Source organism: Lissotriton helveticus, chromosome 12, assembly GCF_964261635.1.
Source record: "Lissotriton helveticus chromosome 12, aLisHel1.1, whole genome shotgun sequence".
Lineage (NCBI taxonomy): Eukaryota > Metazoa > Chordata > Amphibia > Caudata > Salamandridae > Lissotriton > Lissotriton helveticus.
Genome location: NC_136073.1, coordinates 262,252,492 through 262,268,847, shown reverse-complemented (window position 1 = coordinate 262,268,847; position 16,356 = coordinate 262,252,492).

Genomic DNA, 16,356 nt, shown 5'->3' with positions numbered 1-16,356 from the left:
TCTGGGCTGGGGAAGACTCGCTATCAACTGGATACGGTCTGGTGTCAACTGCCTACCCCTCTTGGACAGCAAGTGTCCTAAGTATACCACTTGCTGGACACAGAATTGAAGCTTCGAAGGTGACACCTTGTGCCCCATCTCGGCTAGAAAATACAGAACTGTAAGTGATGCACGCTCGCAGTCACGTTCAGAACGGGCTGTGATCAGTAGATCATCGACATACTGGAGCAGGGCAGTGTCAGTTGGCATGTGAATGTTGTCTAGTTGTCGCTTGAGTGCTTGACTGTAAATACTAGGGCTTTCTGTGAAACCTTGAGGAGCGCGTGTAAACATATAGCTCCTTCCATTTAAACAGAATCCGAAAAGAAACTGGCTGTCTGGATGAATTGGAACACTAAAAAATGCATTTTTGAGGTCAATAACAGTGAAAAACATGGCTTCGGAATCAATGGCTGTTAACAGGGAAGAAATGTCTGGGACAACTGGGTACTGAGGAATGATACATTTATTAAGCTCTCGTAAATCAATCACTAATCGATATACTGGGGGTGCATTCGGATCAGTACGTTTCATGACTGGAATGATCGGAGAATTGCATACATTGGAGTCAGTTTCTACAACTACTCCTTGAGCTATGAGTTCGTCAATAATTTTGGATAAGGCTGCTACAGCCTCAGGTGGCAATCTGTACTGTCTGATTCGGGGTAACACTACACCTGGTTTGAGAGTCACACGATGGGGTGTGATTTGCATGTAACCTACATCAGTTGGACCTTGCGCCCATAAATGCTGCGGAACATTAGACAATCTTGAATCAAAATCTCGTAATACATAGTGACCCTTAAAGTCACGTAGGAACAGACGTATTCCCTCTGGGGAACAGCAAATAACTGCACCTAATTCTTTCAGTGTCTTAATGCCTAATAGATTTTCTGGACATGACTTAGTAAGTAACAGATCAGTAGTACGGGACAATGGACCTACTTCTAGAGTAACTGGCTTAGATATCTCATTAACGATGGGTTTTCCTGAAAATCCAAGGGAAACATTTCTTGAGCCTGAGAGCGGAGCCCCTGGAACTTCGGCGTGACTAATTGTGGTCCTACTTGCCCCTGTATCGATCAAAAACTTTCTGTCTTTCCCTAATACTTGACTATGAACATAGGGACCTTCTTGGTCGACAGGTATCTCGATGAGAGGCAAGCCTACCTCCCTCTCTAGGCTGTTTCATGAATATGACTGGTACTCTGGATACTCGGACTGTGCATACTGGTACATCTGTGATGTAACGTGCTGTGTTGCAGCAATGGGCTGCGGTACTGTAACTGTCTGTGGTGCATTCTGTGACTGAGGAGTCTGTGAAACTTGTTCTTGTCTCGGCGGACGTGGTCTTTCTTTAGTCTTACCAGTAGCTATGTTGTGTTTCAGAACTGCACACTCGTTTATAAAATGACCTGGCTGTTTACAATAATTGCAGTTCCCTTTAACGGGAGCTGCAGGATGACTGGCTTGATTCGGACCCCTCTTCTGACTGTCTTGAGGAACAGATTGTGCAACTAGCACTTTCATTTTCGTGTCTTTCATACGTTTTCTTTCGTGTTCTTGCTCTTCTCTGATTCTATTCTGGTGATACTGGAGCATCTGGAGCATCTGGGACGGAGTATTTGCTTGCCAGGTGCTTTCGACTTTCAAAACTCGATTTTTAATTTGTGGACTTGAATTCTCGACTAATTTGGTAACGAAAAGATGAGGGTATGACTCACTACTTGTCTTGAGACCACTGTTAATACTGAAACATTTCTCAAATCTAGAATAAAAATCACTAATGTCTTCATCTTGTTTCTGTTTACAGGCTGAGATTGCATCCCAGTCTTCTTTCCTAGTTGTCAATAATCTAGGTAAAACTTGAATCAATAATTCTGGTAAATCTTTACATTTATCTCCAAGACCGGTACCTGGTACTCGTGCCTTGTCTTCAGCTTCTAGAGCTGTCCAATCGATCTTTTTCTCTCCCACCTCCCATTCTTTTTCCTTTAACTTTTCATACACCCCTGCGGGTAGCAGGACCTTTAACATTTTAATGATATCTGGGTAAGTGTATTCTCCCATACGGAGCATGTCTTTTAATTCTCTATGGAACCCTGCTGGATCTTTGTCATGACAGGGGATTAGTTTCTTCATTTCAAGAAGTTCCATCTTTGAAATTGGAGTGTATACAAACACTCGTTGCATTACGCCACCCGCCCCTTGGACTGGGTGGACTTCTCGTAACGGATTCTGTCTGTCTATGTAAAACGATTTACTTTCTGGGGGTGAGACATGAACAAAATGCGGGTTCAAAAACGTTCTATACTTGTGACGCTGTTCTAGAATGACACTAACTAAATCGGTACCTAGACCTCTCCATCTATACTGGAGTAACTCGTTCAGGATATCGTGTAACGGACCTGGATCAGAATGTTGACCCTCATACAAGGTAATGAGGTGCTGGATCATATACATACCCACCAGTCGTTGCCCGGCTGGGGGCAGTTTCAGAAACATTTGTGCCACTATTTCGTCTGGAAAAGTGGTAGAATCAGTAATCCATCGGACTGCTGATCGGGCTAGTTCTTGTTCATGCATGGTACTTAATTCACTGTAACCGACTCGTGATTTCAGAATGTGATCGGTAGCTTGAAATACTTGTTCTAGAGAACCTTGTTCTGGTGCTAGATGATGAAAAATAGACTTAGGTTCTAGACGTAAATGGCGATCTGGAAACCTGGATTTTCCTACATACGCTATTCTGGCGGGATTCTCGTTCTCTTCCTCTTCAGGATCAGAGATACTTTCTTTCTCGCTTACTTGTGCTGCTTTACGCTGTTCGTGTAACCTTATTATTTCTTTACGAATTTTCTTGTACATACTCTCCATGGCACTGACGGTCTTGTGCTTACCCTCGGCTATATTATCACTCCACCTTGTCAGGATTCTCATTTCGGCGGGATCTTTAGACGGGTAATCTTGTTCTCTTATTAGACAATTGATCAGGAACTTTAATATCATGAGCTGAATCTCGGCTTTCCTTTGAGACATAATCTCGCCAATACTCTCTGGATCATCCCCTGTACGGATGAAACGATATATTCTGTCTAGATCTTCTTTCATATTCGGTAAGGTGACTAGATACTCGGTCACCCTTCTTACGCGTACGGAATATAAAACCATATTATACTCGCCTGGGACTGCGTCATAGACACATTCGTTAAGGGCTTGCCTGATTTCTGTGACAGACTTATTACTTTTAGGAGTACGCTGTGATGCTTGAGCATGTAATTCGAGTGCTGATAAACGCTTGTGTGGCGGCGGGGTTTGAGGAGGACCTCCTCCTGCGGCCCCTATACTAGAATCGTCGACTGACATTCTTCGTGCTTGCAGGGTCGGTAATTGTAACGTGGGCTGAACTTGTATGGCAGGCTGACCCGGGGGTACCGTAACAGGTACTCCGGTGTCTGGAGGAACGGGAAGTGCCTGATTTACAGGGACTGGCGGAGCGCGAACAGGATTGGCATATTCGGGGACTGTGTCGTCCAAATAGGACGAAATAAAAATATCAGCTGCGGTCGGTTTGTGACGTAGCTTGGTCGGAATTAATGGCGGCGGGAAATTACTGGGTGCCTCTGGGGTCGCTTTTGGCAAACCTTCGGCAAGAAGAGGATACATACCCTTAATAAGGGCATGCCTCTGTCTGTCTGACTGTTCGGCTTTGGCTTGTTCACCTATCTCGATTAATTCTCTTTCTTGGGCTCGTTCTTGGGATTCTCTACTTAACTCTGACTTTCTGACTTCCTTTTCCGTTCTTCTATGCGCTTCCTTACGCCATAACTCGATGGCATCTTTCTGTGACTGTCTGGCTTTCTTTTTCCATAATGCTTCTTCTACTCGCATGATACATTCGGCATCCCATGTACCCGATACGGGCCATCTATACTTTTCTTCTAACTGTTTGGTATACTCTACCCATAAATCTAGATACAATATGGCGCTTATGCCATATTTCTGATACATAAAATGACCTGGACTGTCCCTAGGTGGGACAGGAACTGCTTCCTCTAACAGACCCTTTCTAGTTTTTAACTGACGTAACTTGGAAAAGAGCGGCATTCTAAACTTGAATCGGAACACAATACAATACACGAAAAACAATAACAATTGGGAAAACAATTCAGGCATACCACGACATTGGAAATACATTAAACCATATCATAACATAACAGTTCGAACAGAATACTACCTGAAAATACTGAAAACAGAAACAGAACAGAATTCTCGAGAACGGAACAGACTAGAGTTACTGGATGCACTGCTGTAACAGTACGGAACATACCGGTCCCATAAAGGAACGCATCAAGACCCGTATCCACCTAGGTGAACACTTCGTTTGTGGGCTTGGGTACCACCAACCCACGGACCAGGAGTCAATTTAGACTGACCCTGTCTAGACACTACCCCAGCAATGGTACTCACCGGGCAGCACGGAACGGAAGGCCTCGGACGGGACTGGACTACGACGACGAACTTCGGACTTCGGACTTCAGTTACGGGTGGGCCTCCGGATACCTCGGACCTTGGACTCTCGGCTTGGGCTCTGGTCGGGACTCGCCGCGTTCCTCCACCGTCTCGTTCGGATGCTGGACCGCCTCCTCCGTCTCCTCCGTGGGCCTGAGGGATACTTGGAGCAGAAATATCTGCCAGTGCACGGTATGGTTCCGTCACGACTGCAGAGGGTCAGGGGGTCGGCGTGGCTTCACCGACGCGTGGGGAAAGGGCAAGTCCCTATTCGGGCGCCATTATGTGGTAAATAAATAAATAATACCCTATTTTTGACTAGACTTATAGCATAACAGATAGCTCAATAAAATAAGAGTCAAGATTCGAGGTAGTAGGAGTTTCTGCAGGTTTATTACAGCATAAGGACAGGATCAGGACAACCTGCATGGGAATAGGACAATAAGGCCCGGCAGCTGCCGGGGCTGGGTCTGGGATGAGCGCGCTAACATTCAATAACAAAACATTGATTTATATACATAGCGCAAACACATAGCATTACATTGCAGTAGGCGTAGCAGTGGGTGGAGCAGAAGGCGTGACGCGTAGCAGTCGCGAGAGATAACAGAAATAAGAGGTGTAACTGGGAGTTTACTTAGACATGTGATGCAAAACGTAACAGAATATGTCATGAATGGGCGGAAACATAGGAGGGGGCTACCTAAGGAGCCGGGACCTCTAACCTAATGGTGCGCGAAAACTGGCAATGACGTGTTACTAGGAGAAGCTGGGGGCTACGAACTCTGTGTTAGGAGCAGAGACTAAAGTCTGGAGGGTCGGAGCGACATGTACCTAAACCCTATCTGGTATCTGATGTTTAGGGAACATGTTGATATAAACTAGAAGTCATGAGGGGAGAAGCTAACTTGATTCTAAGACTGGACCATGCATTATTCTACATGTAGTGCGTGATGAAGAATATTAAATGACCATTAAATACAGTATTTCTCTAACGTGGAGACGAGAAGGCTAGACAATGACGGAAACTATTGATGTAGTTCAGTAGCTTAGGAATGCAGAGGAGGAGGACTGAACTGATAGCAGGAACTATAACATACTTTTGGCAGACTCAGAGGCAGAGCCGGGGTGCACCGGGCACTGCGAGGCAGGAAGTAAGTGAAGGGTCGAGGATACAGGTGGGGGCTGTATCGCTCCTCAGCGAGGCTTTCAGGAGACAGGAGCTGAATCTGTGGTCCGGGCCCTTTTGAGGCCTGGAAACGGAGACTTTATAATTGAATAACGTGCACACTGAGAAACGTGGCAACATTACTTACATAGGCCTGATATTCGTAGTATTCACGAGGACTGGAAACTATCATACTAGAGGTGGACACAACTGTAATTGCGTCTTTAATCAGAAATGGGGAATAACATATGCATATTGATCATGCACACATAACATATGATGGATGAGGCGTAGGGACACAGAACATGGCAAAATTTACTTTTCCACCTATTCGGTTCATAACCAATTTCCGTAAAAAGGCAGGGAAATTGAGACAGATTCTGAAAAATAGATGGGGAGTCCTGATGCAAGTCAATGTTTTAAGGGGAAAAAAACGGACTCTCCCCCCCAACAATGACCAAACAAAGAAATGTGTCTTTGAAAGATATGCTGGTACACAGTCACCTAACTCCAAATACAACTAATTGGTTGGAACAGGGCAGGGACTTCTGTTTTTGCTGCCAATGTAAGGCTTTAAAGTATAGCCTCAACATCCAGGAGGTTATCCTACAATGACTAAATAAGAAATGGCGCATCCCAAAACTGATAATAAGTAAGACTGACTTTGTAGACTCTATAACAACTTGCCCCTGGGGAAAATGGCATGATTTTTTGGGGGGATTTTTTTTAAACATAATTTTTATTGTTTTGTTACCAACTTACATTGCAGTAGCTATAAATGTCATAACAAATGTATATAACGGCATTCCCCAATGCATGTAGTAATAAAAGGATCATTTAGATAACAGAGTCTATTGCTTTGTCCACAATCGCCTCGACCCTCCAGTCCTGGTGCCGTTTGTGAATGGATGCCGTGCTAGTATTCGCGCTCAACAGCCCTCCACCCCCCTTCCCCCATCCCAACTCAGTTACCCCAACCACCTCCTCCCCTGCCCCCCCAGGCGTGTCTTAGCTAACCCTTCTCTGCGGCCCTGATGGGCCAAAGCCCATGATCATACTATGCAACGGGATCGATGAAGGTACTGCAGTAGTAAAGGTCTCACTTGTGGGGCGGGTGCAGCACTTCACCAATAACACATAGTAGAACCCTCTCGACTATTATGGTGTGTTATGCCGTGTGTGCCTCGGGGCTAACTGCTCGGCCCTCATCATCCACATCTTCCGGGGCTGTAAGTTCCATAACTAGTCTCTCCCAGGCTCTCCCAGGCTCTCGCCCTCTCCAACACCTTCTCATTGCCCGTTCTATGTGCAGTTTGTAATCAGACTTTGCCCTCACATTCAGCCTTACTTCCGGAATTCTGCCTTCCACTTATCTACACTAGGGCCCTTTTTCGCTTTCCAGTGGGAGGTTATTGTTCTTTTGGCCAATAGGAATCCCAAATCTATGAATTTGCTAGTGATTTTGTTCTTGAGGTGTGAGGAAACCAATGTAGGATACAATGTGCCATGGAGGGCTGTAGGTCTCTTTCGGTTACATCCATCAACAGCGCCGTCACCTCCCTCCAAAAGTGGTCAAGAGAGGAACAGTCCCACAACATGTGTTTGAAGTCTGCTTCAGCCATAGCGCACCTCGGACAGGACGCTGACTGGGTCGGGAAATATTTATGCAATCGGACTAGTGTTAAGTATGCTCTGTGTAGGATGTGAAAGTGCACTAACTGAAATCGCACATTTCTTGTGCTTTTCCAGGCCCTCTCTACTATCCCACTCCATGCTGTCTCTGGGATGTCCTTCCCTATCTCCGCTTCCCACTTAAGTTTAGGGCAGACATTGGTTTCAGGGACTCTAGTGTCATGCGCCTATACAGACAGGTTACCGGCTTTACGGTGCCCGCCGCCACCACTACATACTGGCACCCCATGGAGATGGGCGGCTCTGTCAGGCCCGTATTCCAGTGTTTTCTAATAGCTGCTGTGAGTGTAGTGTATTGCAGAAAGTCGCCGCCTGGTAGGTCATACCGGGTTTGCAGGTCTTCAAAAGGTAGCAGGGCTCCTTCCTCGTAAAGTTCCCCCATTGTCAGTAGTCCCTGCTGTTCCCAGGTCTCCAGTTTTTGCGAGGTGTCCCCATGTGGCAGAGCCCAGCACATCTTCAGCGGTATATCAGGGATGTAAGGGGTCCCTATATTTAGTCTCCGCAGGTATCTGTTCCAGCATTTCCGGGCTGTGGCAAATTCCAGGGTAAGGTGTATGGTCCCGAGGGGGAGCCGTAACACCATGCGGGATAGGACCAGCAGGGGGCCCAATAGCTCACCAGGCCCATCTTCTTCCCTAGTGGCCCTCGCCACCCACTGCGTGAGCCATTGAGCTGGGCTGCGAGATAATACATTTCATACTGTCCTCCTCCCTTCCTCCCCCCTGTCTAAACCCCCGCCGGACCCTCCCCTGAACACCTCCCCGTCCTTCACCCTATCTCCCAACCCACCCCGAACACCCCCCGTCCTTCACCCTGACCCCTATCTCCCAACCCACTCAGAACACCCCCCCGTCCTTCACCCTGACCCCTATCCCCCAACCCACCCTCTCGAATCCTAGCACTCTCGGACCCACCGCGGATGCCCACATCCCCTTCCTTGAGGCCATATCAAAACGGCTCGCAGCCCTGGAAAACCAGGTCAACACTATCACCCATGGTCTTTCAGAAATCATCTCTAACCTTGGAATAGTCTGTAATCCCTACAAACTCTCCCCCGGACCTCCCCCCACGTCAAAACGTCCTCCATTTCCTCTCCCACTCCAGTGGGCTCAAATCACCCGACCGCCAGGCCCCTTAGATCAGAAGCTCCTATGTCAGACAGGGAAGCAGCCTTACTTGCCGCCACCTATGACTCCTCCCCTACGGAGTCACCCAAATCTAAAATTCAAGTCATCACAGGTCACCGGAAAGACCGACCCATCGTCAATACACAGAGATTACCAGTCCTCACCGCTATACCTAGAGAGACTAAAGAGGGAACCACCAGTAATCAGGAGAAATTCACCAACTGCCTCCTAATCAACTGCAGATCGGCTTCTCTACACGCAACGGACCTAGCCGAAGCCATCCTCACACATGACATTGACGTTGCGTTCCTCACGGAGACTTGGCTTAATAAGACATCCCCTCCCTGCCTAGACATGCTGGTTCCACCTGGCTTCTCCCTCATCTCCAAAGATAGGATTGAACAACGAGGAGGTGGGGTCGCTATCATCCACAAGGACAGCTGGAGCATCACAGAAACCGCCTCCTTCGAGTATGACTCCTTTGAATGCCTATCCACTGTCATCAAGACAAAAGACAATGACTCTCTACTGTGCCACCTACTCTATCACCCCCTGGGCAGAAATAACGAGTTCGGAGACCAACTATCAAACCTGATTGCACAAGACACACTGGGCGACTCCAAAAACTTAATTCTTGGCGACCTGAACATCCGGTGGAATGAGACCCACAACCCTCTAATCAAATCGCTATCTAGCCTCCTTGATGAGAACAACCTCACCCAACATTGTACTGAGGAGACTCATTACAAAGGAGCCACACTGGACGCCATCATTGCCCAAAAGAATTCTATCACGCTCAACCACATACTACCAGTTGACTGGTCAGATCACCACATGATCTTATTCCACATCAATCACCCCATCATCTCGCTTAAACCTCCGCAAGTCCCGCCTAAATGGTCGAGAAACCTCTCCCAAGTACCCCAAGACATTTTGGAAGGTCAACTAAGCGCTCTTCTTTCAAATAACACTATGCACCTCTCGACCAACGACCTCGTCGACCACTATAACTCGGGGGTAGTCGCCATACTTGACAATCTAGCTCCTCTAAAGCTCAAAAGAAGCCGAGCCACTCCATCCAGAACCTGGTTCACTGCGGACCTCAACGCAGAAAGAAGAAACCTGAGAACCAAAGAAAGAAAGTGGAGAAACAACCCAACCGCCATTCTCCGCCTTCAACTAAAATCAGCCCGTAGGAAGTACAACAACCATATCAAAAACAAGAAATCCAGCTTCTTCCGCGAGGCATTGGTCAAATCCAAAAACAGACCCAAAGAACTCTACAACATAATCAGACAACAAACAACAAAGCCCCTGCCCTCAACCCTACAGGCTTCCAAAGAACTCTGTGACAACTTTGCCAACTTCTTCATCGATAAAGTCCAAAAAATCGAACTATCTCTAGACATCAACAACCCACACCTCCAGAAGAGCTACTCGACCTCCCCAGTGGCACTCCCATCCGACTCCTTTCCCTCCCCCTGGCTAAGCTTTCGCCCCGTCCAGGAAACTGAGATAATCGCGCTGATCTCGACCTCCAAACCTTCAGCACACATCTCAGACCCCATCCCCCCATCTTTAATCAAACAAATGAAGCTTACCTTAGCGCCCATCTGGGGAAGAATCATAAACAGCTCCTTACAAAGCGGTGTGGTCCCCGATTGTCTAAAAATGGGACAAGTCACTCCTCTCCTGAAAAAACCCGGTCTCGACTCAACTGACTTGAACAATTTCAGACCAATATCTAACCTCCCTTTACTCTCGAAAACACTTGAACGCTGTGTACTCCTGCAACTGACGCAACACCTGGACAACATCAATCTCCTGGACCCCCTCCAATCTGGCTTCAGACAAGGCCGCAGCACTGAAACTGCGATGTTGAACATCATAGACGACATCCATGGATCTCTTGACGCTGACAAGTGCTGCCTCCTCATACTCCTTGATCTCTCAGCAGCGTTCGACACGGTGGACCACAAGCTCCTCATCATGACTCTTCAAGAAAGAGCCGGCCTTGGCGAGGTAGTTCTCAAGTGGTTTTCCTCCTTTTTACATAACCGTTCGCAACTAATAAAAATCAAGAACTTCACCTCCGATACCCAGCAAGTCAACAAGGGTGTCCCTCAAGGATCGGTGCTCTCCCCCCAGCTCTTTAACATCTACATGGAACCACTCGCTAAGTTACTCAGGAACGCCAACATCAACTTCCACCTCTACGCGGACGACACGCAGATTTACCTGGAAATCTCCTCTCTTAAAGACATCCAGAGACTCAACGATGTCCTAAATGAAGTTCAAGACTGGCTGACAAAGAATCACCTGAAACTCAACCCCGATAAGACAGAAACACTCCTCATCTCAAACAAAGAAGATAACCCTCAAATCACTGAGTGGCTAAAGTCGATCGATGCTCTCAAGGGTAACCTCACGCTAGCCGACTCCGTTAAATCCCTGGGCTTCACCTTAGACCCTAAACTAACCCTGTCAAATCACATTAAGAACTCGGCGAAAAGCGCTTTCTTCAACCTCAGACTTTTGAACAAAATTTAACCTTACATTCCCAACAAGGACCTCAAACTAGCCACGCAATCTCTAGTTCTATCAAGACTGGACTATGGGAACTCAATCCTAACAGGCATCCCCAAATCCCACCTGGCTCCACTAAAAACAACACTTCACGCGGCAGCAAGAATGATCACAGGCTGCAAAAAATATGATCACATCTCCCCGGCTCTCAAAGAACTCGAATGGCTCCCTGTGGAAATGCGAAGTACCTTCAGAACGGCCTGCCTAACCCACAAGGCCCTCCACACCGGCAAACCGGAATACCTGGCTAACAAGCTCAAAAAAGCAGGCCAAGCCAGAAACTTGAGAAGCTCTAATTCCCTGCTGCTCATCCTACCAAAAACCAGAAGGAAGAGAACTGCGGACTGCTCTTTCTCAGGAAATGCCCCCAAAATATGGAACGCCATCCCCCCGCACATCAGAACTCTACCGTCCTATGCAGAATTCAAGAGCCAACTTAAATCCTTGTGCCTGATCCGCTCCCTTGATTATGGATAACTTGGAGCTGCAAACGTCTCAGAATCCATGCGGTATTGTTGAATCCAGTACTGAGAAGCCCTGCTGTCCGAACTTTTCTTCTTTCCAAATTGTCTGTCGCCGATTGCTTTTATTGGGTTTGTTTCATGTTGTTCTCTTTTTCATGCCCACTACTGTGAAGCGCTCTGATACCTTCGGGTCTTGTTAGCGCTATAGAAAACTTCTAAATAATAAAATAAATAAAAATAATCCGGGACCGCTAGCCCTCCCTCCGCCGGAGGCCTCATGAGTGTGTTTAGGGCCACTCTGCGTCTGCCCCTACCCCACAGAAATGACACGACCATCGCTCTGAGCCGTTTAAAATAGGCTGTCGGAACCCAGATCGGTAGGGCCCTGAAGAAATACAGTAAACGTGGAACGGTCACCATTTTAAGGAGCGCCACCGGTCCCGCCACTGATAACGGCAAGGTACTCCAGAATTCGAAGTTAACTCTGGCCCTCTTGATCGCCTTCCCTACGTTCCCCTCAAGAATATCATCCTCCTCGTGATAAATAAGCGTGCCTAAGTAGGGCAAACATCTCTCCTCCCATGTCACCCCTTCAGTGGTCTGGGGGCCTAGTCTGCCCTTGCGCACCGGGAAGAGACACAATTTCGCCCAATTGACTTTTAAGCCGGCCACTTTACTGAGAGCCCGCAGCAGGGACTTCACCCCCAGCAATGCTTCGCCTGTGTCTGCCAGGAACATCAAGAGGTCATCCGCATATAGTGCGATATGGTGGATCTGGCCATAGACGTCGAGGCCCCGATGCGCCCACCCCGACCGAGCCCATGCCGTTAGGGGCTCCACTGCCATAGCAAATAGTAATGGGGAGAGGGGACACCCCTGTCGCGTGCCCCTCCCCGTGATGGGACCACTGATATGGAATATAGTTTATATATATATATATATCTATATCTATATCTATATATATATATATATATATATATATATATATATATATATATATATATATATATATATATATATATATAAAAGGTTGCCTAATTTGAGGAGGCCCCCTCGGAGGATACACTTCAAATCAGTGAGGGTTCCACTGGAAACAGCTTGTAACTGGCATCAGAGTACGCGGCTCTACGCGTTTCGGGTTTCCCCTTGCTCACGAGCCAGGCAACATACTACAACACGGCAGCCAAAGATTTGGAACACCTGCTTTATTAAATCAGTCCCGCCCCCTGAGCGTGTCTCAATGTCTCACATAGATACATAAACACCCAACCAATCCACCGTTCAGACCTATAGTGTCGGGGTGCGGATCCATCTTTGATCCCATAGGAAAATATATTGATCACCACTTGCAAAAATTTGTTCAACAATGGGGTTCATACATCAGAGATACAACAGATTTTTTGAACAAATTATCTTGGATAGAGGAAGGCTACCAAAATCACTGGATACTGTGCACCATTGACGTGGTGGCACTCTATACATCGATACCACATACAGCAGGTCTGGAAGCAGTGGAATGGGCACTACTCAGATTGGATGACATACCGACAGACAAAAAAATTTTTTTGTTACAGTTATTAAAATTCAGTCTCCACAACAGTTATTTCACATGGAAAGACACATTTTTTGCCCAATTGACTGGAACATCCATGGGCTTTGCTGGGGCCCCAGCATACGCGAATACCTTCATGGCTCAATTTGAGTCACAAAATCTGATGAGCTGGCATGAATGGTCACATGTAAAGTTTTATTGTCGTTTCATAGATGACATTTTTTTAATTTGGGACGACACACAAGACAAATTAGAACACCTAATAAGAGCACTTAATCAGGTGGAGACAAGAATACAATTCACACACAAGATAAGCAATGAAACGATTGACTTCCTTGATGTAAGAGTTATCAAGACCATAGATGGATTTGAAACGCAACTATACACAAAACCTACAGACCGAAACAGTGCCCTAAGTTACAAGAGTTTCCATCCGAGGAGTCTAATCAAAAACTTACCATTATCTCAATTTATTCGCATAAAGCGAATATGTTCCAACACTCAAACATGCGAGGAAACTTTGAACAGACAATTGAAGAAATATGAGGACAGAGGATATCCTAACACCATACTACAAGAACAGATTGAAAAGGTAACCGCAATGGACAGATCGAAACTATTACAACCACGACCCAAATCACAAAAGGACAGAATGGTATTTGCAACAAAATACACTACTCAATCAAACAAAATTAAGAGTATTATCAACAAAAGGTGGGAGTTATTATCTCAGGAACCAGATTTTCACGGATTATTCAAAGAGTTACCATTACACGCCTACACTAGAGGGCTAAATTTGAAGGAAAAACTGAAACTTAAACATCAACCAGAGACAGGTCACACTGAGAAAGGAATGATCCGGTGTCATAATTGCATCAATTGTAACAACGCAATTATAGGAGATATCTGCACTCATCCCACGACTGGTAAACAGATACGTTTAAGACACACAAGTGACTGCAACACGCAAAACGTGGTGTACGGAATCAAGTGCCCCTGTGGTAGAATGTACATCGGCAAGACCGAGCGTAAGATAAAAGTGCGAATATCAGAACACAAAAGTCGAATTCGTAATAACTCTCTAACCTCGCCACTGGTACTACATTGGATTCAAGAGAAACATAGCATTTCGCAATTAAGATTTCAAATTCTGGAACAAGTACCATTGAAACAAGGTGTGAATAATCACCAGAAATTACTGCAACGTGAAATTTTCTGGATTAAATATTTACAGACCATGACGCCAACTGGGCTTAACGACAAATATGATCTAGCGTGTTTTTTATAGAGACAATTGGGAATGATAATAACAAAAACACAGCAGGTTGCATTTCTTTATTGTAATGTCATTAAGCACAAAGCAAGAAATGTGTACAGATGTTGAAGATGTAGTCCAAAAGTTGTGTACCCAGAATTATGAGTAATGATCCAAATGACTACATAATATGAGACCCTAAATAATTCGTTGAAAGCTTAGCACACATATCATATAATTATTGAAGAGGTGTCCGAGTACACATAATATATGATACTAGGTCCACATTACATGTAACTTAACATTGGATCACAAAACAGTATGTTATTACATAATTAATAATACACGAAAACACAATCAAATTAGTTCTAGGAATCTCCAATATTAGATAACATTTCCCTAGTTGAATATAGGAAGAAGTAACAGCCAATCGCCAACACGAGTGGCATACAGTCTCTTGTAATACACTTGAGTTTCACCGTAGCAAATAGGGTTCCAATATATACAAAAGTCATACACTTACAGCGGAGCACTCAAATAACAGGTAGTGTTTAGATAAAGTAGTGACACATAGCATTAGATAATGTTTATGACGGTGTTGGGCAGGGTAGCGAGGCTGATCAACATAGTGTTAAGATGGCGCCCACGGAGACTAATGGAGACGAGGACTGTCGAGCCAGTCCGTCGTCAATTACTAACACCGCGCAGTTGTTTTGGGCAAAAGCTGCGTCTTAAACAAACCGGAACAGACAAGCGAGGTAGCGGTCAGTCGGAATTTGTTGATTACGATACAACCAGTTGGCACAGGTATGTAGGCAGCATGGTTAATCAGGAGTGTAAAAGATAGTAGACGGGCGCTGCGGGCCATTTATAACGTTGCCTTTCGGTCTTTTAGATTAAGAAGACACAGAGCAAGACAAGGTAAAAATACGGAGAGCTAATGCGACCCGTTTTTCTTTTTTGAGTGTCATATTAGTGGTGACTAAGGCAGAGTTGTGATTTGTGTATTACAGAGAACCAAGGCATATTCAATTGAGGTATGTTTTCAACATATAAGCTATGAACATGGAAGCAGTGTATTGAATATAGCAGTTAAGACAAAGGTTGTTCTTTTATATTTTTTCAACAGCAACACGTGAGAGTATAACTGGAGGTACGTTGGGTATTTAGTGGAGTATCATAATCAATCACATGAGTCCAAGTGGTTTAGTTACATATGGGTCTGTATTTTTATTTGTGTTTTTCAACAGAAGTGTAGAGGTTATCACGAAACACAGCATAATAAAAGGGACACAGCCACTACAACCAGGTAGGCGAATATTCAGGTCACATATTAAGGAAACCCCCCACTCAAACAAAAGACACTTACACCATGTTTTCTTACTTTTTTTCATAGAGACTGCCCCTGACGAAGGCACACACAAGTGCCGAAATGCATTGGGCTCATTCGAGAAAAGTTGATTAAATGCAATGTAACATATGTGCCAAACAAAAATGAATTACTATAATGTAAAAATGTACTGTGAATTTTTGTTTGCAACTAAACAGTCACATGAATGTTGAAAAATGAAATGATAATTTATCAACAAAAGAGTATACTAAAGAAATAAAAGGTAAATTCATGAAAATAAACATAAGAGTGGTTTAAACTGGATTAAAAAGGAATAAATCACAGAAAGCGCCGGTGCGCCAAGTGAACAGTGCGCGATTGGGTGGAAACTCAATTTTCACCATAACTACTCAATGTCTCACACGGCATGTGCCTGTTGTTGCATTATGGTCTCAGCAGTCCAATCTTTACTTTTTACCCCAGTGGGTGGTGCCAGTGTTCGAAGTTTGTGCAATTAAAATCCACAGTGGGACGATGTGCTGTTAAAACCTGGTTCCGTAGGATCAAGTCACCCCTACGTGTTGAAATCCTACAATCCACTCTGGTAAACAGCATTCCGTTACCTAGATCCGCA